Here is an 18,287-nt window from a genome sequence, read left to right as displayed (position 1 = left end):
TTCGAACCTGCGCGGGAAGATCCCATTGGATTTCTAGTCCAACGCCTTAACTCCTCGGCCACCGCAACCTTGGATGTTCGTCCCTACTTTTTTTAAATAATAAAACTGCATCGAAATTTCAACTGGATCAATAAAGTATTAGAAATATGTTTTAAGAAAAAAGAACCGTTGCGGGCAGGGTTCGAACCTGTGCGGTAAGATCCCATTGGATTTCAAGTCCATCGCCTTAACCACTCGGCCACCTCAACCTTGGATTTTTCAAATAGCTTCTTTTTTTTTATTTTGATCAGGGATTCTTCAAACAAAATGTCGAAAAATGTATCGTTGCGGGCAGGATTCGAACCTGAATGGGAAGATCCCATTAGATTTGGAGTCCAACGGTTTAACCACTCGGCCACCGCAACATTGGATTTTTGAATTAGCTTCATTTCCGCTTTGCTATTTTGTTCAGGGATTGTTCAAACAAAATGTTGAAAAATGTATCGTTGTGGGCAGGATTCGAACCTGCGCGGGAAGATCCCATTGGATTTCTAGTCCAACGCTTTAACCACTCGGCCACGGCAACCTTGGATGTTCGTCCCTACTTTTTTTAAATGGTAAAACTGCATCGAAACTGAAACTGGGTCAATAAAGTGTTAGAAATTTGTTTGAAGAAAAAAGAACCGTTGCGTGCAGGGTTCGAACCTGCGCGGTAAGATCCCATTGGATTTCAAGTCAATCGCCTTAACCACTCGGCCACCGCAACCTTGGATTTTTGAAATAGCTTCTTTTCTTTTTTATTTTGATCAGGGATTCTTAAAACAAAATGTCGAAAAATGTATCGTTGCGGGCAGGGTTCGAACCTGCGCGGGAAGATCCCATTGGATTTCAAGTCCAACGCCTTAACCACTCGGCCACCGCAACCTTGGATTGTTCAAAGAGCTTCTTTTCTTTTTTTTATTTTGATCAGGGATTCTTAAAACAAAATGTCGAAAAATGTATCGTTGCGGGCAGGGTTCGAACCTGCGCGGGAAGATCCCATTGGATTTCAAGTCCAACGCCTTAACCACTCGGCCACCGCAACCTTGGATTTTTGAAAGAGCTTCTTTTCTTTTTTTTATTTTGATCAGGGATTCTTAACACAAAATGTCGAAAAATGTATCGTTGCGGGCAGGGTTCGAACCTGCGCGGGAAGATCCCATTGGATTTCAAGTCCAACGCCTTAACCACTCGGCCACCGCAACCTTGGATTTTTGAAAGAGCTTCTTTTCTTTTTTTTATTTTGATCAGGGATTCTTAAAACAAAATGTCGAAAAATGTATCGTTGCGGGCAGGGTTCGAACCTGCGCGGGAATACCCCATTGGATTTCAAGTCCAAAGCCTTAACCACTCTTCCACCGCAACCTTGGATTTTTGAAATAGCTTTTTTTCTTTTTTATTTTGATCAGGCATTCTTCAAAGAAAATGTCGAAAACTTTATCGTTGCGGGCAGGATTCGAGCCTGCGCGGGAAGATCCCATTGGATTTCTATTCCAACGCCTTAACTACTCGTCCTCCCAAACCTTGGATTTTTCAAATAGCTTTTTTACCTCTTTGTTATTTTGATCAGGGATTTTTCAAACAAAAATGTATCGTTGCTAGCAGGATTCGAACCTGCGCGGGAAGATCCCATTGGATTTCTAGTCCAACGCCTTAACTCCTCGGCCACCGCAACCTTGGATGTTCGTCCCTACTTTTTTTAAATAATAAAACTGCATCGAAATTTCAACTGGATCAATAAAGTATTAGAAATATGTTTAAAGAAAAAAGAACCGTTGCGGGCAGGGTTCGAACCTGTGCGGTAAGATCCCATTGGATTTCAAGTCCATCGCCTTAACCACTCGGCCACCTCAACCTTGGATTTTTCAAATAGCTTCTTTTTTTTTATTTTGATCAGGGATTCTTCAAACAAAATGTCGAAAAATGTATCGTTGCGGGCAGGATTCGAACCTGAATGGGAAGATCCCATTAGATTTGGAGTCCAACGGTTTAACCACTCGGCCACCGCAACATTGGATTTTTGAATTAGCTTCATTTCCGCTTTGCTATTTTGTTCAGGGATTGTTCAAACAAAATGTTGAAAAATGTATCGTTGTGGGCAGGATTCGAACCTGCGCGGGAAGATCCCATTGGATTTCTAGTCCAACGCTTTAACCACTCGGCCACGGCAACCTTGGATGTTCGTCCCTACTTTTTTTAAATGGTAAAACTGCATCGAAACTGAAACTGGGTCAATAAAGTGTTAGAAATTTGTTTGAAGAAAAAAGAACCGTTGCGTGCAGGGTTCGAACCTGCGCGGTAAGATCCCATTGGATTTCAATTCCATCGCCTTAACCACTCGGCCACCGCAACCTTGGATTTTTGAAATAGCTTCTTTTCTTTTTTATTTTGATCAGGGATTCTTAAAACAAAATGTCGAAAAATGTATCGTTGCGGGCAGGGTTCGAACCTGCGCGGGAAGATCCCATTGGATTTCAAGTCCAACGCCTTAACCACTCGGCCACCGCAACCTTGGATTGTTCAAAGAGCTTCTTTTCTTTTTTTTATTTTGATCAGGGATTCTTAAAACAAAATGTCGAAAAATGTATCGTTGCGGGCAGGGTTCGAACCTGCGCGGAAAGATCCCATTGGATTTCAAGTCCAACGCCTTAACCACTCGGCCACCGCAACCTTGGATTGTTGAAAGAGCTTCTTTTCTTTTTTTTATTTTGATCAGGGATTCTTAAAACAAAATGTCGAAAAATGTATCGTTGCGGGCAGGGTTCGAACCTGCGCGGGAAGATCCCATTGGATTTCAAGTCCAACGCCTTAACCACTCGGCCACCGCAACCTTGGATTGTTCAAAGAGCTTCTTTTCTTTTTTTTATTTTAATCAGGGATTCTTAAAACAAAATGTCGAAAAATGTATCGTTGCGGGCAGGGTTCGAACCTGCGCGGGAATACCCCATTGGATTTCAAGTCCAAAGCCTTAACCACTCTTCCACCGCAACCTTGGATTTTTGAAATAGCTTTTTTTCTTTTTTATTTTGATCAGGCATTCTTCAAAGAAAATGTCGAAAACTTTATCGTTGCGGGCAGGATTCGAGCCTGCGCGGGAAGATCCCATTGGATTTCTATTCCAACGCCTTAACTACTCGTCCTCCCCAACCTTGGATTTTTCAAATAGCTTTTTTACCTCTTTGTTATTTTGATCAGGGATTTTTCAAACAAAAATGTATCGTTGCTAGCAGGATTCGAACCTGCGCGGGAAGATCCCATTGGATTTCTAGTCCAACGCCTTAACTCCTCGGCCACCGCAACCTTGGATGTTCGTCCCTACTTTTTTTAAATAATAAAACTGCATCGAAATTTCAACTGGATCAATAAAGTATTAGAAATATGTTTAAAGAAAAAAGAACCGTTGCGGGCAGGGTTCGAACCTGTGCGGTAAGATCCCATTGGATTTCAAGTCCATCGCCTTAACCACTCAACATTAGATTTTTAAAAGAGCTTTATTTCCTTTTTGTTATTCTGAACAAGGATTCTTCAAACGAAATGTCGAAAAATTTATCGTTGCGGGCAGGATTCGGGCCTGCGCGGGAAGATCCCATTGGATTTCTATTCCAACGCCTTAACCACTCGGCCTCCCCAACCTTGGATTCTTCAAATAGCTTTTTTAGCTCTTTGTTATTTTGATCAGGGATTTTTCAAACAAAAATGTATCGTTGCGAGCAGGATTCGGGCCTGCGCGGGAAGATCCCATTGGATTTCTAGTCCAACGCCTTAACCACTCGGCCACCGCAGCCTTGGATTTTTCAAATAGCTTTTTTACCTCTTTGTTATTTTGATCAGGGATTTTTCAAACAAAAATGTATCTTTGCTAGCAGGATTCGAACCTGCGCGGGAAGATCCCATTGGATTTCTAGTCCAACGCCTTCACCACTCGGCCACCGCAACCTTGGATTTTTCAAATAGCTTTTTTACCTCTTTGTTATTTTGATCAGGGATTTTTCAAACAAAAATGTATCGTTGCGAGCAGGATTCGGACCTGCGCGGGAAGATCCCATTGGATTTCTAGTCCAACGCCTTAACCACTCGGCCACCGCAACCTTGGATTTTTCAAATAGCATATTTACCTCTTTGTTATTTTGGACAAGGATTTTTTAAACAAAAATATATCGTTGCGGGCAGGACTCTAATCTGCGCGGGAAGATCGCATTGAATTTTTAGTCCAACGTCTTAACCACTCTGCCACCCCAACCTTGGACTTTTCAAATAGCATTTTTACCTCTTTGTGTTTTTGATCAGGGATTTTTCAAACAAAAATATATCGTTGCGGGCAGGATTCGATCCTGCGAGGGTAGATCCCATGGGATTTTGAGTATAACGCCTTAACTCCTCGGCCACCGAAACCTTGGATGTTTGTCCCTACTTTTTTTAAATAATAAAACTGCATCGAAATTGTAACTGGATCAATAAAGTATTTGAAATGTGTTTGCAGAAAAAAAGAACCGTTGCGGGCAGGGTTCGAACCTGCGCGGGAAGATCCCATTGGATTTCAAGTCCAACGCCTTAACCACTCGGCCACCGCAACCTTGGATTTTTCAAATCGCTTCTTTTCTTCTTTTTTATTTTGATCAGGGATTCTTCAAACAAAATGTCGAAAAATGTATCGTTGCGGGCAGGGTTCGAACCTGCGCGGGAAGATCCCATTGGATTTCAAGTCCAACGCCTTAACCACTCGGCCATCGCAACCTTGGATTTTTGAAATAGCTTCTTTTCTTCTTTTTTATTTTGATCAGGTATTCTTCAAACAAAATGTCGAAAACTTTATCGTTGCGGGCAGGATTCGAGCCTGCGCGGGAAGATCCCATTGGATTTCTATTCCAACGGTTTAACCACTCGGCCACCGCAACATTAGATTTTTAAAAGAGCTCTATTTCCTCTTTGTTATTCTGAACAAGGATTCTTCAAACGAAATGTCGAAAAATTTATCGTTGCGGGCAGGATTCGGGCCTGCGCGGAAAGATCCCATTGGATTTCTATTCCAACGCCTTAACCACTCGGCCTCCCCAACCTTGGATTCTTCAAATAGCTTTTTTAGCTCTTTGTTATTTTGATCAGGGATTTTTCAAACAAAAATGTATCGTTGCGAGCAGGATTCGAACCTGCGCGGGAAGATCCCATTGGATTTCTAGTCCAACGCCTTAACCACTCGGCCACCGCAACATTGGATTTTTGAATTAGCTTCATTTCCGCTTTGCTATTTTGTTCAGGGATTGTTCAAACAAAATGTTGAAAAATTTATCGTTGTGGGCAGGATTCGAACCTGCGCGGGAAGATCCCATTAGATTTCTAGTCCAACGCCTTAACCACTCGGCCACCGCAACCTTGGATTTTTCAAATAGCTTTTTTACCTCTTTGTTTTTTTGATCAGGGATTTTTCAAACAAAAATGTATCGTTGCTAGCAGGATTCGAACCTGCGCGGGAAGATCCCATTGGATTTCTAGTCCAACGCCTTCACCACTCGGCCACCGCAACCTTGGATTTTTCAAATAGCTTTTTTACCTCTTTGTTATTTTGATCAGGGATTTTTCAAACAAAAATGTATCGTTGCGAGCAGGATTCGAACCTGCGCGGGAAGATCCCATTGGATTTCTAGTCCAACGCCTTAACCACTCGGCCACCGCAACCTTGGATTTTTCAAATAGCATATTTACCTCTTTGTTATTTTGGACAGGGATTTTTTAAACAAAAATATATCGTTGCGGGCAGGACTCTAATCTGCGCGGGAAGATCGCATTGAATTTTTAGTCCAACGTCTTAACCACTCGGCCACCCCAACCTTGGACTTTTCAAATAGCATTTTTACCTCTTTGTGTTTTTGATCAGGGATTTTTCAAACAAAAATATATCGTTGCGGGCAGGATTCGATCCTGCGAGGGTAGATCCCATGGGATTTTGAGTATAACGCCTTAACTCCTCGGCCACCGAAACCTTAGATGTTTGTCCCTACTTTTTTTAAATAATAAAACTGCATCGAAATTGTAACTGGATCAATAAAGTATTTGAAATGTGTTTGCAGAAAAAAAGAACCGTTGCGGGCAGGGTTCGAACCTGCGCGGGAAGATCCCATTGGATTTCAAGTCCAACGCCTTAACCACTCGGCCACCGCAACCTTGGATTTTTCAAATAGCTTCTTTTCTTCTTTTTTATTTTGATCAGGGATTCTTCAAACAAAATGTCGAAAAATGTATCGTTGCGGGCAGGGTTCGAACCTGCGCGGGAAGATCCCATTGGATTTCAAGTCCAACGCCTTAACCACTCGGCCATCGCAACCTTGGATTTTTGAAATAGCTTCTTTTCTTCTTTTTTATTTTGATCAGGTATTCTTCAAACAAAATGTCGAAAACTTTATCGTTGCGGGCAGGATTCGAGCCTGCGCGGGAAGATCCCATTGGATTTCTATTCCAACGGTTTAACCACTCGGCCACCGCAACATTAGATTTTTAAAAGAGCTCTATTTCCTCTTTGTTATTCTGAACAAGGATTCTTCAAACGAAATGTCGAAAAATTTATCGTTGCGGGCAGGATTCGGGCCTGCGCGGAAAGATCCCATTGGATTTCTATTCCAACGCCTTAACCACTCGGCCTCCCCAACCTTGGATTCTTCAAATAGCTTTTTTAGCTCTTTGTTATTTTGATCAGGGATTTTTCAAACAAAAATGTATCGTTGCGAGCAGGATTCGAACCTGCGCGGGAAGATCCCATTGGATTTCTAGTCCAACGCCTTAACCACTCGGCCACCGCAACATTGGATTTTTGAATTAGCTTCATTTCCGCTTTGCTATTTTGTTCAGGGATTGTTCAAACAAAATGTTGAAAAATTTATCGTTGTGGGCAGGATTCGAACCTGCGCGGGAAGATCCCATTAGATTTCTAGTCCAACGCCTTAACTCCTCGGCCACCGCAACCTTGGATGTTCGTCCCTACTTTTTTTAAATAATAAAACTGCATCGAAATTTCAACTGAATCGATAAAGTATTAGAAATATGTTTTAAGAAAAAAGAACCGTTGCGGGCAGGGTTCGAACCTGTGCGGTAAGATCCCATTGGATTTCAAGTCCATCGCCTTAACCACTCGGCCATCTCAACCTTGGATTTTTAAAATAGCTTCTTTTTTTTTTATTTTGATCAGGGATTCTTCAAACAAAATATCGAAAAATGTATCGTTGCGGGCAGGATTCGGGCCTGCGCGGGAAGATCCCATTGCATTTCTAATCCAACGCCTTAACCACTCGGCCTCCCCAACCTTGGATTCTTCAAATAGCTTTTTTACCTCTTTGTTATTTTGATCAGGGATTTTTCAAACAAAAATGTATCGTTGCGAGCAGGATTTGAACCTGCGCGGGAAGATCCCATTGGATTTCTAGTCCAACGCCTTAACCACTCGGCCACCGCAACATTGGATTTTTGAATTAGCTTCATTTCCGCTTTGCTATTTTGTTCAGGGATTGTTCAAACAAAATGTTGAAAAATTTATCGTTGTGGGCAGGATTCGAACCTGCGCGGGAAGATCCCATTAGATTTCTAGTCCAACGCCTTAACTCCTCGGCCACCGCAACCTTGGATGTTCGTCCCTACTTTTTTTAAATAATAAAACTGCATCGAAATTTCAACTGGATCAATAAAGTATTAGAAATATGTTTTAAGAAAAAAGAACCGTTGCGGGCAGGGCTCGAACCTGTGCGGTAAGATCCCATTGGATTTCAAGTCCATCGCCTTAACCACTCGGCCACCTCAACCTTGGATTTTTCAAATAGCTTCCTTTTTTTATTTTGATCAGGGATTCTTCAAACAAAATGTCGAAAAATGTATCGTTGCGAGCAGGATTCGGGCCTGCGCGGGAAGATCCCATTGGATTTCTAATCCAACGCCTTAACCACTCGGCCTCCCCAACCTTGGATTCTTCAAATAGCTTTTTTACCTCTTTGTTATTTTGATCAGGGATTTTTCAAACAAAAATGTATCGTTGCGAGCAGGATTCGAACCTGCGCGGGAAGATCCCATTGGATTTCTAGTCCAACGCCTTAACCACTCGGCCACCGCAACATTGGATTTTTGAATTAGCTTCATTTCCGCTTTGCTATTTTGTTCAGGGATTGTTCAAACAAAATGTTGAAAAATTTATCGTTGTGGGCAGGATTCGAACCTGCGCGGGAAGATCCCATTAGATTTCTAGTCCAACGCCTTAACTCCTCGGCCACCGCAACCTTGGATGTTCGTCCCTACTTTTTTTAAATAATAAAACTGCATCGAAATTTCAACTGGATCAATAAAGTATTAGAAATATGTTTTAAGAAAAAAGAACCGTTGCGGGCAGGGTTCGAACCTGTGCGGTAAGATCCCATTGGATTTCAAGTCCACCGCCTTAACCACTCGGCCACCTCAACCTTGGATTTTTCAAATAGCTTATTTTTTTTTATTTTGATCAGGGATTCTTCAAACAAAATGTCGAAAAATGTATCGTTACGGGCAGGGTTCGAACCTGCGCGGGAAGATCCCATTGGATTTCTATTCCAACGCCTTAACCACTCGGCCACCGCAACCTTGGATTGTTCAAAGAGCTTCTTTTCTTTTTTTTATTTTAATCAGGGATTCTTAAAACAAAATGTCGAAAAATGTATCGTTGCGGGCAGGGTTCGAACCTGCGCGGGAATACCCCATTGGATTTCAAGTCCAAAGCCTTAACCACTCTTCCACCGCAACCTTGGATTTTTGAAATAGCTTTTTTTCTTTTTTATTTTGATCAGGCATTCTTCAAAGAAAATGTCGAAAACTTTATCGTTGCGGGCAGGATTCGAGCCTGCGCGGGAAGATCCCATTGGATTTCTATTCCAACGCCTTAACTACTCGTCCTCCCCAACCTTGGATTTTTCAAATAGCTTTTTTACCTCTTTGTTATTTTGATCAGGGATTTTTCAAACAAAAATGTATCGTTGCTAGCAGGATTCGAACCTGCGCGGGAAGATCCCATTGGATTTCTAGTCCAACGCCTTAACTCCTCGGCCACCGCAACCTTGGATGTTCGTCCCTACTTTTTTTAAATAATAAAACTGCATCGAAATTTCAACTGGATCAATAAAGTATTAGAAATATGTTTAAAGAAAAAAGAACCGTTGCGGGCAGGGTTCGAACCTGTGCGGTAAGATCCCATTGGATTTCAAGTCCATCGCCTTAACCACTCAACATTAGATTTTTAAAAGAGCTTTATTTCCTTTTTGTTATTCTGAACAAGGATTCTTCAAACGAAATGTCGAAAAATTTATCGTTGCGGGCAGGATTCGGGCCTGCGCGGGAAGATCCCATTGGATTTCTATTCCAACGCCTTAACCACTCGGCCTCCCCAACCTTGGATTCTTCAAATAGCTTTTTTAGCTCTTTGTTATTTTGATCAGGGATTTTTCAAACAAAAATGTATCGTTGCGAGCAGGATTCGGGCCTGCGCGGGAAGATCCCATTGGATTTCTAGTCCAACGCCTTAACCACTCGGCCACCGCAGCCTTGGATTTTTCAAATAGCTTTTTTACCTCTTTGTTATTTTGATCAGGGATTTTTCAAACAAAAATGTATCTTTGCTAGCAGGATTCGAACCTGCGCGGGAAGATCCCATTGGATTTCTAGTCCAACGCCTTCACCACTCGGCCACCGCAACCTTGGATTTTTCAAATAGCTTTTTTACCTCTTTGTTATTTTGATCAGGGATTTTTCAAACAAAAATGTATCGTTGCGAGCAGGATTCGAACCTGCGCGGGAAGATCCCATTGGATTTCTAGTCCAACGCCTTAACCACTCGGCCACCGCAACCTTGGATTTTTCAAATAGCATATTTACCTCTTTGTTATTTTGGACAAGGATTTTTTAAACAAAAATATATCGTTGCGGGCAGGACTCTAATCTGCGCGGGAAGATCGCATTGAATTTTTAGTCCAACGTCTTAACCACTCTGCCACCCCAACCTTGGACTTTTCAAATAGCATTTTTACCTCTTTGTGTTTTTGATCAGGGATTTTTCAAACAAAAATATATCGTTGCGGGCAGGATTCGATCCTGCGAGGGTAGATCCCATGGGATTTTGAGTATAACGCCTTAACTCCTCGGCCACCGAAACCTTGGATGTTTGTCCCTACTTTTTTTAAATAATAAAACTGCATCGAAATTGTAACTGGATCAATAAAGTATTTGAAATGTGTTTGCAGAAAAAAAGAACCGTTGCGGGCAGGGTTCGAACCTGCGCGGGAAGATCCCATTGGATTTCAAGTCCAACGCCTTAACCACTCGGCCACCGCAACCTTGGATTTTTCAAATCGCTTCTTTTCTTCTTTTTTATTTTGATCAGGGATTCTTCAAACAAAATGTCGAAAAATGTATCGTTGCGGGCAGGGTTCGAACCTGCGCGGGAAGATCCCATTGGATTTCAAGTCCAACGCCTTAACCACTCGGCCATCGCAACCTTGGATTTTTGAAATAGCTTCTTTTCTTCTTTTTTATTTTGATCAGGTATTCTTCAAACAAAATGTCGAAAACTTTATCGTTGCGGGCAGGATTCGAGCCTGCGCGGGAAGATCCCATTGGATTTCTATTCCAACGGTTTAACCACTCGGCCACCGCAACATTAGATTTTTAAAAGAGCTCTATTTCCTCTTTGTTATTCTGAACAAGGATTCTTCAAACGAAATGTCGAAAAATTTATCGTTGCGGGCAGGATTCGGGCCTGCGCGGAAAGATCCCATTGGATTTCTATTCCAACGCCTTAACCACTCGGCCTCCCCAACCTTGGATTCTTCAAATAGCTTTTTTAGCTCTTTGTTATTTTGATCAGGGATTTTTCAAACAAAAATGTATCGTTGCGAGCAGGATTCGAACCTGCGCGGGAAGATCCCATTGGATTTCTAGTCCAACGCCTTAACCACTCGGCCACCGCAACATTGGATTTTTGAATTAGCTTCATTTCCGCTTTGCTATTTTGTTCAGGGATTGTTCAAACAAAATGTTGAAAAATTTATCGTTGTGGGCAGGATTCGAACCTGCGCGGGAAGATCCCATTAGATTTCTAGTCCAACGCCTTAACCACTCGGCCACCGCAACCTTGGATTTTTCAAATAGCTTTTTTACCTCTTTGTTTTTTTGATCAGGGATTTTTCAAACAAAAATGTATCGTTGCTAGCAGGATTCGAACCTGCGCGGGAAGATCCCATTGGATTTCTAGTCCAACGCCTTCACCACTCGGCCACCGCAACCTTGGATTTTTCAAATAGCTTTTTTACCTCTTTGTTATTTTGATCAGGGATTTTTCAAACAAAAATGTATCGTTGCGAGCAGGATTCGAACCTGCGCGGGAAGATCCCATTGGATTTCTAGTCCAACGCCTTAACCACTCGGCCACCGCAACCTTGGATTTTTCAAATAGCATATTTACCTCTTTGTTATTTTGGACAGGGATTTTTTAAACAAAAATATATCGTTGCGGGCAGGACTCTAATCTGCGCGGGAAGATCGCATTGAATTTTTAGTCCAACGTCTTAACCACTCGGCCACCCCAACCTTGGACTTTTCAAATAGCATTTTTACCTCTTTGTGTTTTTGATCAGGGATTTTTCAAACAAAAATATATCGTTGCGGGCAGGATTCGATCCTGCGAGGGTAGATCCCATGGGATTTTGAGTATAACGCCTTAACTCCTCGGCCACCGAAACCTTAGATGTTTGTCCCTACTTTTTTTAAATAATAAAACTGCATCGAAATTGTAACTGGATCAATAAAGTATTTGAAATGTGTTTGCAGAAAAAAAGAACCGTTGCGGGCAGGGTTCGAACCTGCGCGGGAAGATCCCATTGGATTTCAAGTCCAACGCCTTAACCACTCGGCCACCGCAACCTTGGATTTTTCAAATAGCTTCTTTTCTTCTTTTTTATTTTGATCAGGGATTCTTCAAACAAAATGTCGAAAAATGTATCGTTGCGGGCAGGGTTCGAACCTGCGCGGGAAGATCCCATTGGATTTCAAGTCCAACGCCTTAACCACTCGGCCATCGCAACCTTGGATTTTTGAAATAGCTTCTTTTCTTCTTTTTTATTTTGATCAGGTATTCTTCAAACAAAATGTCGAAAACTTTATCGTTGCGGGCAGGATTCGAGCCTGCGCGGGAAGATCCCATTGGATTTCTATTCCAACGGTTTAACCACTCGGCCACCGCAACATTAGATTTTTAAAAGAGCTCTATTTCCTCTTTGTTATTCTGAACAAGGATTCTTCAAACGAAATGTCGAAAAATTTATCGTTGCGGGCAGGATTCGGGCCTGCGCGGAAAGATCCCATTGGATTTCTATTCCAACGCCTTAACCACTCGGCCTCCCCAACCTTGGATTCTTCAAATAGCTTTTTTAGCTCTTTGTTATTTTGATCAGGGATTTTTCAAACAAAAATGTATCGTTGCGAGCAGGATTCGAACCTGCGCGGGAAGATCCCATTGGATTTCTAGTCCAACGCCTTAACCACTCGGCCACCGCAACATTGGATTTTTGAATTAGCTTCATTTCCGCTTTGCTATTTTGTTCAGGGATTGTTCAAACAAAATGTTGAAAAATTTATCGTTGTGGGCAGGATTCGAACCTGCGCGGGAAGATCCCATTAGATTTCTAGTCCAACGCCTTAACTCCTCGGCCACCGCAACCTTGGATGTTCGTCCCTACTTTTTTTAAATAATAAAACTGCATCGAAATTTCAACTGAATCGATAAAGTATTAGAAATATGTTTTAAGAAAAAAGAACCGTTGCGGGCAGGGTTCGAACCTGTGCGGTAAGATCCCATTGGATTTCAAGTCCATCGCCTTAACCACTCGGCCATCTCAACCTTGGATTTTTAAAATAGCTTCTTTTTTTTTTATTTTGATCAGGGATTCTTCAAACAAAATATCGAAAAATGTATCGTTGCGGGCAGGATTCGGGCCTGCGCGGGAAGATCCCATTGCATTTCTAATCCAACGCCTTAACCACTCGGCCTCCCCAACCTTGGATTCTTCAAATAGCTTTTTTACCTCTTTGTTATTTTGATCAGGGATTTTTCAAACAAAAATGTATCGTTGCGAGCAGGATTTGAACCTGCGCGGGAAGATCCCATTGGATTTCTAGTCCAACGCCTTAACCACTCGGCCACCGCAACATTGGATTTTTGAATTAGCTTCATTTCCGCTTTGCTATTTTGTTCAGGGATTGTTCAAACAAAATGTTGAAAAATTTATCGTTGTGGGCAGGATTCGAACCTGCGCGGGAAGATCCCATTAGATTTCTAGTCCAACGCCTTAACCACTCGGCCACCGCAACCTTGGATTTTTCAAATAGCTTTTTTACCTCTTTGTTTTTTTGATCAGGGATTTTTCAAACAAAAATGTATCGTTGCTAGCAGGATTCGAACCTGCGCGGGAAGATCCCATTGGATTTCTAGTCCAACGCCTTCACCACTCGGCCACCGCAACCTTGGATTTTTCAAATAGCTTTTTTACCTCTTTGTTATTTTGATCAGGGATTTTTCAAACAAAAATGTATCGTTGCGAGCAGGATTCGAACCTGCGCGGGAAGATCCCATTGGATTTCTAGTCCAACGCCTTAACCACTCGGCCACCGCAACCTTGGATTTTTCAAATAGCATATTTACCTCTTTGTTATTTTGGACAGGGATTTTTTAAACAAAAATATATCGTTGCGGGCAGGACTCTAATCTGCGCGGGAAGATCGCATTGAATTTTTAGTCCAACGTCTTAACCACTCGGCCACCCCAACCTTGGACTTTTCAAATAGCATTTTTACCTCTTTGTGTTTTTGATCAGGGATTTTTCAAACAAAAATATATCGTTGCGGGCAGGATTCGATCCTGCGAGGGTAGATCCCATGGGATTTTGAGTATAACGCCTTAACTCCTCGGCCACCGAAACCTTAGATGTTTGTCCCTACTTTTTTTAAATAATAAAACTGCATCGAAATTGTAACTGGATCAATAAAGTATTTGAAATGTGTTTGCAGAAAAAAAGAACCGTTGCGGGCAGGGTTCGAACCTGCGCGGGAAGATCCCATTGGATTTCAAGTCCAACGCCTTAACCACTCGGCCACTGCAACCTTGGATTTTTCAAATAGCTTCTTTTCTTCTTTTTTATTTTGATCAGGGATTCTTCAAACAAAATGTCGAAAAATGTATCGTTGCGGGCAGGGTTCGAACCTGCGCGGGAAGATCCCATTGGATTTCAAGTCCAACGCCTTAACCACTCGGCCATCGCAACCTTGGATTTTTGAAATAGCTTCTTTTCTTCTTTTTTATTTTGATCAGGTATTCTTCAAACAAAATGTCGAAAACTTTATCGTTGCGGGCAGGATTCGAGCCTGCGCGGGAAGATCCCATTGGATTTCTATTCCAACGGTTTAACCACTCGGCCACCGCAACATTAGATTTTTAAAAGAGCTCTATTTCCTCTTTGTTATTCTGAACAAGGATTCTTCAAACGAAATGTCGAAAAATTTATCGTTGCGGGCAGGATTCGGGCCTGCGCGGAAAGATCCCATTGGATTTCTATTCCAACGCCTTAACCACTCGGCCTCCCCAACCTTGGATTCTTCAAATAGCTTTTTTAGCTCTTTGTTATTTTGATCAGGGATTTTTCAAACAAAAATGTATCGTTGCGAGCAGGATTCGAACCTGCGCGGGAAGATCCCATTGGATTTCTAGTCCAACGCCTTAACCACTCGGCCACCGCAACATTGGATTTTTGAATTAGCTTCATTTCCGCTTTGCTATTTTGTTCAGGGATTGTTCAAACAAAATGTTGAAAAATTTATCGTTGTGGGCAGGATTCGAACCTGCGCGGGAAGATCCCATTAGATTTCTAGTCCAACGCCTTAACTCCTCGGCCACCGCAACCTTGGATGTTCGTCCCTACTTTTTTTAAATAATAAAACTGCATCGAAATTTCAACTGAATCGATAAAGTATTAGAAATATGTTTTAAGAAAAAAGAACCGTTGCGGGCAGGGTTCGAACCTGTGCGGTAAGATCCCATTGGATTTCAAGTCCATCGCCTTAACCACTCGGCCATCTCAACCTTGGATTTTTAAAATAGCTTCTTTTTTTTTTATTTTGATCAGGGATTCTTCAAACAAAATATCGAAAAATGTATCGTTGCGGGCAGGATTCGGGCCTGCGCGGGAAGATCCCATTGCATTTCTAATCCAACGCCTTAACCACTCGGCCTCCCCAACCTTGGATTCTTCAAATAGCTTTTTTACCTCTTTGTTATTTTGATCAGGGATTTTTCAAACAAAAATGTATCGTTGCGAGCAGGATTTGAACCTGCGCGGGAAGATCCCATTGGATTTCTAGTCCAACGCCTTAACCACTCGGCCACCGCAACATTGGATTTTTGAATTAGCTTCATTTCCGCTTTGCTATTTTGTTCAGGGATTGTTCAAACAAAATGTTGAAAAATTTATCGTTGTGGGCAGGATTCGAACCTGCGCGGGAAGATCCCATTAGATTTCTAGTCCAACGCCTTAACTCCTCGGCCACCGCAACCTTGGATGTTCGTCCCTACTTTTTTTAAATAATAAAACTGCATCGAAATTTCAACTGGATCAATAAAGTATTAGAAATATGTTTTAAGAAAAAAGAACCGTTGCGGGCAGGGCTCGAACCTGTGCGGTAAGATCCCATTGGATTTCAAGTCCATCGCCTTAACCACTCGGCCACCTCAACCTTGGATTTTTCAAATAGCTTCCTTTTTTTATTTTGATCAGGGATTCTTCAAACAAAATGTCGAAAAATGTATCGTTGCGAGCAGGATTCGGGCCTGCGCGGGAAGATCCCATTGGATTTCTAATCCAACGCCTTAACCACTCGGCCTCCCCAACCTTGGATTCTTCAAATAGCTTTTTTACCTCTTTGTTATTTTGATCAGGGATTTTTCAAACAAAAATGTATCGTTGCGAGCAGGATTCGAACCTGCGCGGGAAGATCCCATTGGATTTCTAGTCCAACGCCTTAACCACTCGGCCACCGCAACATTGGATTTTTGAATTAGCTTCATTTCCGCTTTGCTATTTTGTTCAGGGATTGTTCAAACAAAATGTTGAAAAATTTATCGTTGTGGGCAGGATTCGAACCTGCGCGGGAAGATCCCATTAGATTTCTAGTCCAACGCCTTAACTCCTCGGCCACCGCAACCTTGGATGTTCGTCCCTACTTTTTTTAAATAATAAAACTGCATCGAAATTTCAACTGGATCAATAAAGTATTAGAAATATGTTTTAAGAAAAAAGAACCGTTGCGGGCAGGGTTCGAACCTGTGCGGTAAGATCCCATTGGATTTCAAGTCCACCGCCTTAACCACTCGGCCACCTCAACCTTGGATTTTTCAAATAGCTTATTTTTTTTTATTTTGATCAGGGATTCTTCAAACAAAATGTCGAAAAATGTATCGTTACGGGCAGGGTTCGAACCTGCGCGGGAAGATCCCATTGGATTTCTATTCCAACGCCTTAACCACTCGGCCACCGCAACCTTGGATTTTTTAAATAGCATTTTTACCTCTTTGTTATTTTGATCAGGGATTTTTTAAACAAAAATATATCGTTGCGGGCAGGACTCTAATCTGCGCGGAAAGATCGCATTGCATTTTTAGTCCAACGCTTTAACCACTCGGCCACCGCAACCTTGGACTTTTCAAATAGCATTTTTACCTCTTTGTTTTTTTGATCAGGGATTTTACAAACAAAAATATATCGTTGCGAGCAGGATTCGGGCCTGCGCGGGAAGATCCCATTGGATTTCTATTCCAACGACTTAACCACTCGGCCTCCCCAACCTTGGATTCTTCAAATAGCTTTTTTACCTCTTTGTTATTTTGATCAGGGATTTTTCAAACAAAAATGTATCGTTGCGAGCAGGATTCGAACCTGCGCGTGAAGATCCCATTGGATTTCTAGTCCAACGCCTTAACCACTCGGCCACCGCAACCTTGGATGTTCGTCCCTACTTTTTTTAAATAATAAAACTGCATCGAAATTTCAACTGAATCAATAAAGTATTAGAAATATGTTTTAAGAAAAAAGAACCGTTGCGGGCAGGGTTCGAACCTGTGCGGTAAGATCCCATTGGATTTCAAGTCCATCGCCTTAACCACTCGGCCATCTCAACCTTGGATTTTTAAAATAGCTTCTTTTTTTTTTATTTTGATCAGGGATTCTTCAAACAAAATATCGAAAAATGTATCGTTGCGGGCAGGATTCGGGCCTGCGCGGGAAGATCCCATTGCATTTCTAATCCAACGCCTTAACCACTCGGCCTCCCCAACCTTGGATTCTTCAAATAGCTTTTTTACCTCTTTGTTATTTTGATCAGGGATTTTTCAAACAAAAATGTATCGTTGCGAGCAGGATTTGAACCTGCGCGGGAAGATCCCATTGGATTTCTAGTCCAACGCCTTAACCACTCGGCCACCGCAACATTGGATTTTTGAATTAGCTTCATTTCCGCTTTGCTATTTTGTTCAGGGATTGTTCAAACAAAATGTTGAAAAATTTATCGTTGTGGGCAGGATTCGAACCTGCGCGGGAAGATCCCATTAGATTTCTAGTCCAACGCCTTAACTCCTCGGCCACCGCAACCTTGGATGTTCGTCCCTACTTTTTTTAAATAATAAAACTGCATCGAAATTTCAACTGGATCAATAAAGTATTAGAAATATGTTTTAAGAAAAAAGAACCGTTGCGGGCAGGGCTCGAACCTGTGCGGTAAGATCCCATTGGATTTCAAGTCCATCGCCTTAACCACTCGGCCACCTCAACCTTGGATTTTTCAAATAGCTTCCTTTTTTTATTTTGATCAGGGATTCTTCAAACAAAATGTCGAAAAATGTATCGTTGCGAGCAGGATTCGGGCCTGCGCGGGAAGATCCCATTGGATTTCTAATCCAACGCCTTAACCACTCGGCCTCCCCAACCTTGGATTCTTCAAATAGCTTTTTTACCTCTTTGTTATTTTGATCAGGGATTTTTCAAACAAAAATGTATCGTTGCGAGCAGGATTCGAACCTGCGCGGGAAGATCCCATTGGATTTCTAGTCCAACGCCTTAACCACTCGGCCACCGCAACATTGGATTTTTGAATTAGCTTCATTTCCGCTTTGCTATTTTGTTCAGGGATTGTTCAAACAAAATGTTGAAAAATTTATCGTTGTGGGCAGGATT

At 42.0% G+C, this 18,287-nt stretch overlaps 54 non-coding genes across 54 annotated transcripts; all 54 read right to left on the bottom strand.

Annotated features, from left to right (window-relative positions):
* Positions 1-166: 166 nt before the first annotated feature.
* On the bottom strand, positions 167-248 carry Trnaf-aaa. Its single transcript has one exon. It is a non-coding gene; the product is annotated as a tRNA-Ser (tRNA).
* Positions 249-663: 415 nt separating this feature from the next.
* On the bottom strand, positions 664-745 carry Trnas-aga. Its single transcript has one exon. It is a non-coding gene; the product is annotated as a tRNA-Ser (tRNA).
* A 76-nt stretch (positions 746-821) lies between these two features.
* Positions 822-903, bottom strand: Trnas-uga. The gene has a single exon. It is a non-coding gene; the product is annotated as a tRNA-Ser (tRNA).
* A 78-nt stretch (positions 904-981) lies between these two features.
* Positions 982-1,063, bottom strand: Trnas-uga. The gene has a single exon. It is a non-coding gene; the product is annotated as a tRNA-Ser (tRNA).
* A 78-nt stretch (positions 1,064-1,141) lies between these two features.
* On the bottom strand, positions 1,142-1,223 carry Trnas-aga. Its single transcript has one exon. It is a non-coding gene; the product is annotated as a tRNA-Ser (tRNA).
* Positions 1,224-1,301: 78 nt separating this feature from the next.
* On the bottom strand, positions 1,302-1,383 carry Trnas-aga. Its single transcript has one exon. It is a non-coding gene; the product is annotated as a tRNA-Ser (tRNA).
* Positions 1,384-1,791: 408 nt separating this feature from the next.
* Positions 1,792-1,873, bottom strand: Trnas-uga. Its single transcript has one exon. It is a non-coding gene; the product is annotated as a tRNA-Ser (tRNA).
* Positions 1,874-2,288: 415 nt separating this feature from the next.
* Positions 2,289-2,370, bottom strand: Trnas-uga. The gene has a single exon. It is a non-coding gene; the product is annotated as a tRNA-Ser (tRNA).
* Positions 2,371-2,446: 76 nt separating this feature from the next.
* Trnas-uga lies at positions 2,447-2,528 on the bottom strand. Its single transcript has one exon. It is a non-coding gene; the product is annotated as a tRNA-Ser (tRNA).
* A 78-nt stretch (positions 2,529-2,606) lies between these two features.
* On the bottom strand, positions 2,607-2,688 carry Trnas-uga. The gene has a single exon. It is a non-coding gene; the product is annotated as a tRNA-Ser (tRNA).
* A 78-nt stretch (positions 2,689-2,766) lies between these two features.
* Trnas-uga lies at positions 2,767-2,848 on the bottom strand. The gene has a single exon. It is a non-coding gene; the product is annotated as a tRNA-Ser (tRNA).
* A 78-nt stretch (positions 2,849-2,926) lies between these two features.
* On the bottom strand, positions 2,927-3,008 carry Trnas-uga. The gene has a single exon. It is a non-coding gene; the product is annotated as a tRNA-Ser (tRNA).
* A 1,016-nt stretch (positions 3,009-4,024) lies between these two features.
* Positions 4,025-4,106, bottom strand: Trnas-aga. The gene has a single exon. It is a non-coding gene; the product is annotated as a tRNA-Ser (tRNA).
* A 403-nt stretch (positions 4,107-4,509) lies between these two features.
* Trnas-uga lies at positions 4,510-4,591 on the bottom strand. Its single transcript has one exon. It is a non-coding gene; the product is annotated as a tRNA-Ser (tRNA).
* A 79-nt stretch (positions 4,592-4,670) lies between these two features.
* Positions 4,671-4,752, bottom strand: Trnas-uga. Its single transcript has one exon. It is a non-coding gene; the product is annotated as a tRNA-Ser (tRNA).
* A 392-nt stretch (positions 4,753-5,144) lies between these two features.
* Trnas-aga lies at positions 5,145-5,226 on the bottom strand. Its single transcript has one exon. It is a non-coding gene; the product is annotated as a tRNA-Ser (tRNA).
* Positions 5,227-5,305: 79 nt separating this feature from the next.
* Positions 5,306-5,387, bottom strand: Trnas-aga. The gene has a single exon. It is a non-coding gene; the product is annotated as a tRNA-Ser (tRNA).
* Positions 5,388-5,457: 70 nt separating this feature from the next.
* On the bottom strand, positions 5,458-5,539 carry Trnas-aga. The gene has a single exon. It is a non-coding gene; the product is annotated as a tRNA-Ser (tRNA).
* A 70-nt stretch (positions 5,540-5,609) lies between these two features.
* Trnas-aga lies at positions 5,610-5,691 on the bottom strand. The gene has a single exon. It is a non-coding gene; the product is annotated as a tRNA-Ser (tRNA).
* Positions 5,692-6,094: 403 nt separating this feature from the next.
* On the bottom strand, positions 6,095-6,176 carry Trnas-uga. Its single transcript has one exon. It is a non-coding gene; the product is annotated as a tRNA-Ser (tRNA).
* A 79-nt stretch (positions 6,177-6,255) lies between these two features.
* Positions 6,256-6,337, bottom strand: Trnas-aga. The gene has a single exon. It is a non-coding gene; the product is annotated as a tRNA-Ser (tRNA).
* A 392-nt stretch (positions 6,338-6,729) lies between these two features.
* On the bottom strand, positions 6,730-6,811 carry Trnas-aga. Its single transcript has one exon. It is a non-coding gene; the product is annotated as a tRNA-Ser (tRNA).
* Positions 6,812-7,379: 568 nt separating this feature from the next.
* Trnas-aga lies at positions 7,380-7,461 on the bottom strand. The gene has a single exon. It is a non-coding gene; the product is annotated as a tRNA-Ser (tRNA).
* Positions 7,462-7,720: 259 nt separating this feature from the next.
* Trnas-uga lies at positions 7,721-7,802 on the bottom strand. Its single transcript has one exon. It is a non-coding gene; the product is annotated as a tRNA-Ser (tRNA).
* Positions 7,803-8,027: 225 nt separating this feature from the next.
* Positions 8,028-8,109, bottom strand: Trnas-aga. Its single transcript has one exon. It is a non-coding gene; the product is annotated as a tRNA-Ser (tRNA).
* A 259-nt stretch (positions 8,110-8,368) lies between these two features.
* Trnas-uga lies at positions 8,369-8,450 on the bottom strand. The gene has a single exon. It is a non-coding gene; the product is annotated as a tRNA-Ser (tRNA).
* A 74-nt stretch (positions 8,451-8,524) lies between these two features.
* On the bottom strand, positions 8,525-8,606 carry Trnas-aga. The gene has a single exon. It is a non-coding gene; the product is annotated as a tRNA-Ser (tRNA).
* Positions 8,607-8,684: 78 nt separating this feature from the next.
* Positions 8,685-8,766, bottom strand: Trnas-uga. Its single transcript has one exon. It is a non-coding gene; the product is annotated as a tRNA-Ser (tRNA).
* A 1,016-nt stretch (positions 8,767-9,782) lies between these two features.
* Trnas-aga lies at positions 9,783-9,864 on the bottom strand. The gene has a single exon. It is a non-coding gene; the product is annotated as a tRNA-Ser (tRNA).
* Positions 9,865-10,267: 403 nt separating this feature from the next.
* Trnas-uga lies at positions 10,268-10,349 on the bottom strand. The gene has a single exon. It is a non-coding gene; the product is annotated as a tRNA-Ser (tRNA).
* A 79-nt stretch (positions 10,350-10,428) lies between these two features.
* On the bottom strand, positions 10,429-10,510 carry Trnas-uga. The gene has a single exon. It is a non-coding gene; the product is annotated as a tRNA-Ser (tRNA).
* A 392-nt stretch (positions 10,511-10,902) lies between these two features.
* Positions 10,903-10,984, bottom strand: Trnas-aga. The gene has a single exon. It is a non-coding gene; the product is annotated as a tRNA-Ser (tRNA).
* A 79-nt stretch (positions 10,985-11,063) lies between these two features.
* Positions 11,064-11,145, bottom strand: Trnas-aga. Its single transcript has one exon. It is a non-coding gene; the product is annotated as a tRNA-Ser (tRNA).
* A 70-nt stretch (positions 11,146-11,215) lies between these two features.
* Trnas-aga lies at positions 11,216-11,297 on the bottom strand. The gene has a single exon. It is a non-coding gene; the product is annotated as a tRNA-Ser (tRNA).
* A 70-nt stretch (positions 11,298-11,367) lies between these two features.
* Trnas-aga lies at positions 11,368-11,449 on the bottom strand. The gene has a single exon. It is a non-coding gene; the product is annotated as a tRNA-Ser (tRNA).
* Positions 11,450-11,852: 403 nt separating this feature from the next.
* Trnas-uga lies at positions 11,853-11,934 on the bottom strand. Its single transcript has one exon. It is a non-coding gene; the product is annotated as a tRNA-Ser (tRNA).
* Positions 11,935-12,013: 79 nt separating this feature from the next.
* Trnas-uga lies at positions 12,014-12,095 on the bottom strand. Its single transcript has one exon. It is a non-coding gene; the product is annotated as a tRNA-Ser (tRNA).
* Positions 12,096-12,487: 392 nt separating this feature from the next.
* Positions 12,488-12,569, bottom strand: Trnas-aga. Its single transcript has one exon. It is a non-coding gene; the product is annotated as a tRNA-Ser (tRNA).
* Positions 12,570-13,137: 568 nt separating this feature from the next.
* Trnas-aga lies at positions 13,138-13,219 on the bottom strand. The gene has a single exon. It is a non-coding gene; the product is annotated as a tRNA-Ser (tRNA).
* A 79-nt stretch (positions 13,220-13,298) lies between these two features.
* Trnas-aga lies at positions 13,299-13,380 on the bottom strand. Its single transcript has one exon. It is a non-coding gene; the product is annotated as a tRNA-Ser (tRNA).
* Positions 13,381-13,450: 70 nt separating this feature from the next.
* Trnas-aga lies at positions 13,451-13,532 on the bottom strand. Its single transcript has one exon. It is a non-coding gene; the product is annotated as a tRNA-Ser (tRNA).
* Positions 13,533-13,602: 70 nt separating this feature from the next.
* Trnas-aga lies at positions 13,603-13,684 on the bottom strand. Its single transcript has one exon. It is a non-coding gene; the product is annotated as a tRNA-Ser (tRNA).
* A 403-nt stretch (positions 13,685-14,087) lies between these two features.
* Positions 14,088-14,169, bottom strand: Trnas-uga. The gene has a single exon. It is a non-coding gene; the product is annotated as a tRNA-Ser (tRNA).
* A 79-nt stretch (positions 14,170-14,248) lies between these two features.
* Trnas-uga lies at positions 14,249-14,330 on the bottom strand. The gene has a single exon. It is a non-coding gene; the product is annotated as a tRNA-Ser (tRNA).
* Positions 14,331-14,722: 392 nt separating this feature from the next.
* Trnas-aga lies at positions 14,723-14,804 on the bottom strand. The gene has a single exon. It is a non-coding gene; the product is annotated as a tRNA-Ser (tRNA).
* A 568-nt stretch (positions 14,805-15,372) lies between these two features.
* On the bottom strand, positions 15,373-15,454 carry Trnas-aga. Its single transcript has one exon. It is a non-coding gene; the product is annotated as a tRNA-Ser (tRNA).
* Positions 15,455-15,713: 259 nt separating this feature from the next.
* Trnas-uga lies at positions 15,714-15,795 on the bottom strand. The gene has a single exon. It is a non-coding gene; the product is annotated as a tRNA-Ser (tRNA).
* Positions 15,796-16,020: 225 nt separating this feature from the next.
* Positions 16,021-16,102, bottom strand: Trnas-aga. The gene has a single exon. It is a non-coding gene; the product is annotated as a tRNA-Ser (tRNA).
* A 259-nt stretch (positions 16,103-16,361) lies between these two features.
* Trnas-uga lies at positions 16,362-16,443 on the bottom strand. The gene has a single exon. It is a non-coding gene; the product is annotated as a tRNA-Ser (tRNA).
* A 74-nt stretch (positions 16,444-16,517) lies between these two features.
* On the bottom strand, positions 16,518-16,599 carry Trnas-aga. The gene has a single exon. It is a non-coding gene; the product is annotated as a tRNA-Ser (tRNA).
* Positions 16,600-16,973: 374 nt separating this feature from the next.
* Positions 16,974-17,055, bottom strand: Trnas-aga. Its single transcript has one exon. It is a non-coding gene; the product is annotated as a tRNA-Ser (tRNA).
* Positions 17,056-17,462: 407 nt separating this feature from the next.
* On the bottom strand, positions 17,463-17,544 carry Trnas-aga. Its single transcript has one exon. It is a non-coding gene; the product is annotated as a tRNA-Ser (tRNA).
* Positions 17,545-17,803: 259 nt separating this feature from the next.
* On the bottom strand, positions 17,804-17,885 carry Trnas-uga. The gene has a single exon. It is a non-coding gene; the product is annotated as a tRNA-Ser (tRNA).
* Positions 17,886-18,110: 225 nt separating this feature from the next.
* On the bottom strand, positions 18,111-18,192 carry Trnas-aga. The gene has a single exon. It is a non-coding gene; the product is annotated as a tRNA-Ser (tRNA).
* Positions 18,193-18,287: the final 95 nt, after the last annotated feature.

Source organism: Nematostella vectensis, chromosome 14, assembly GCF_932526225.1.
Source record: "Nematostella vectensis chromosome 14, jaNemVect1.1, whole genome shotgun sequence".
NCBI classification, from domain to species: domain Eukaryota; kingdom Metazoa; phylum Cnidaria; class Anthozoa; order Actiniaria; family Edwardsiidae; genus Nematostella; species Nematostella vectensis.
The sequence above is the reverse complement of the archived record's forward strand: the minus strand, read 5'-3'. Positions and strand labels throughout refer to the sequence as shown.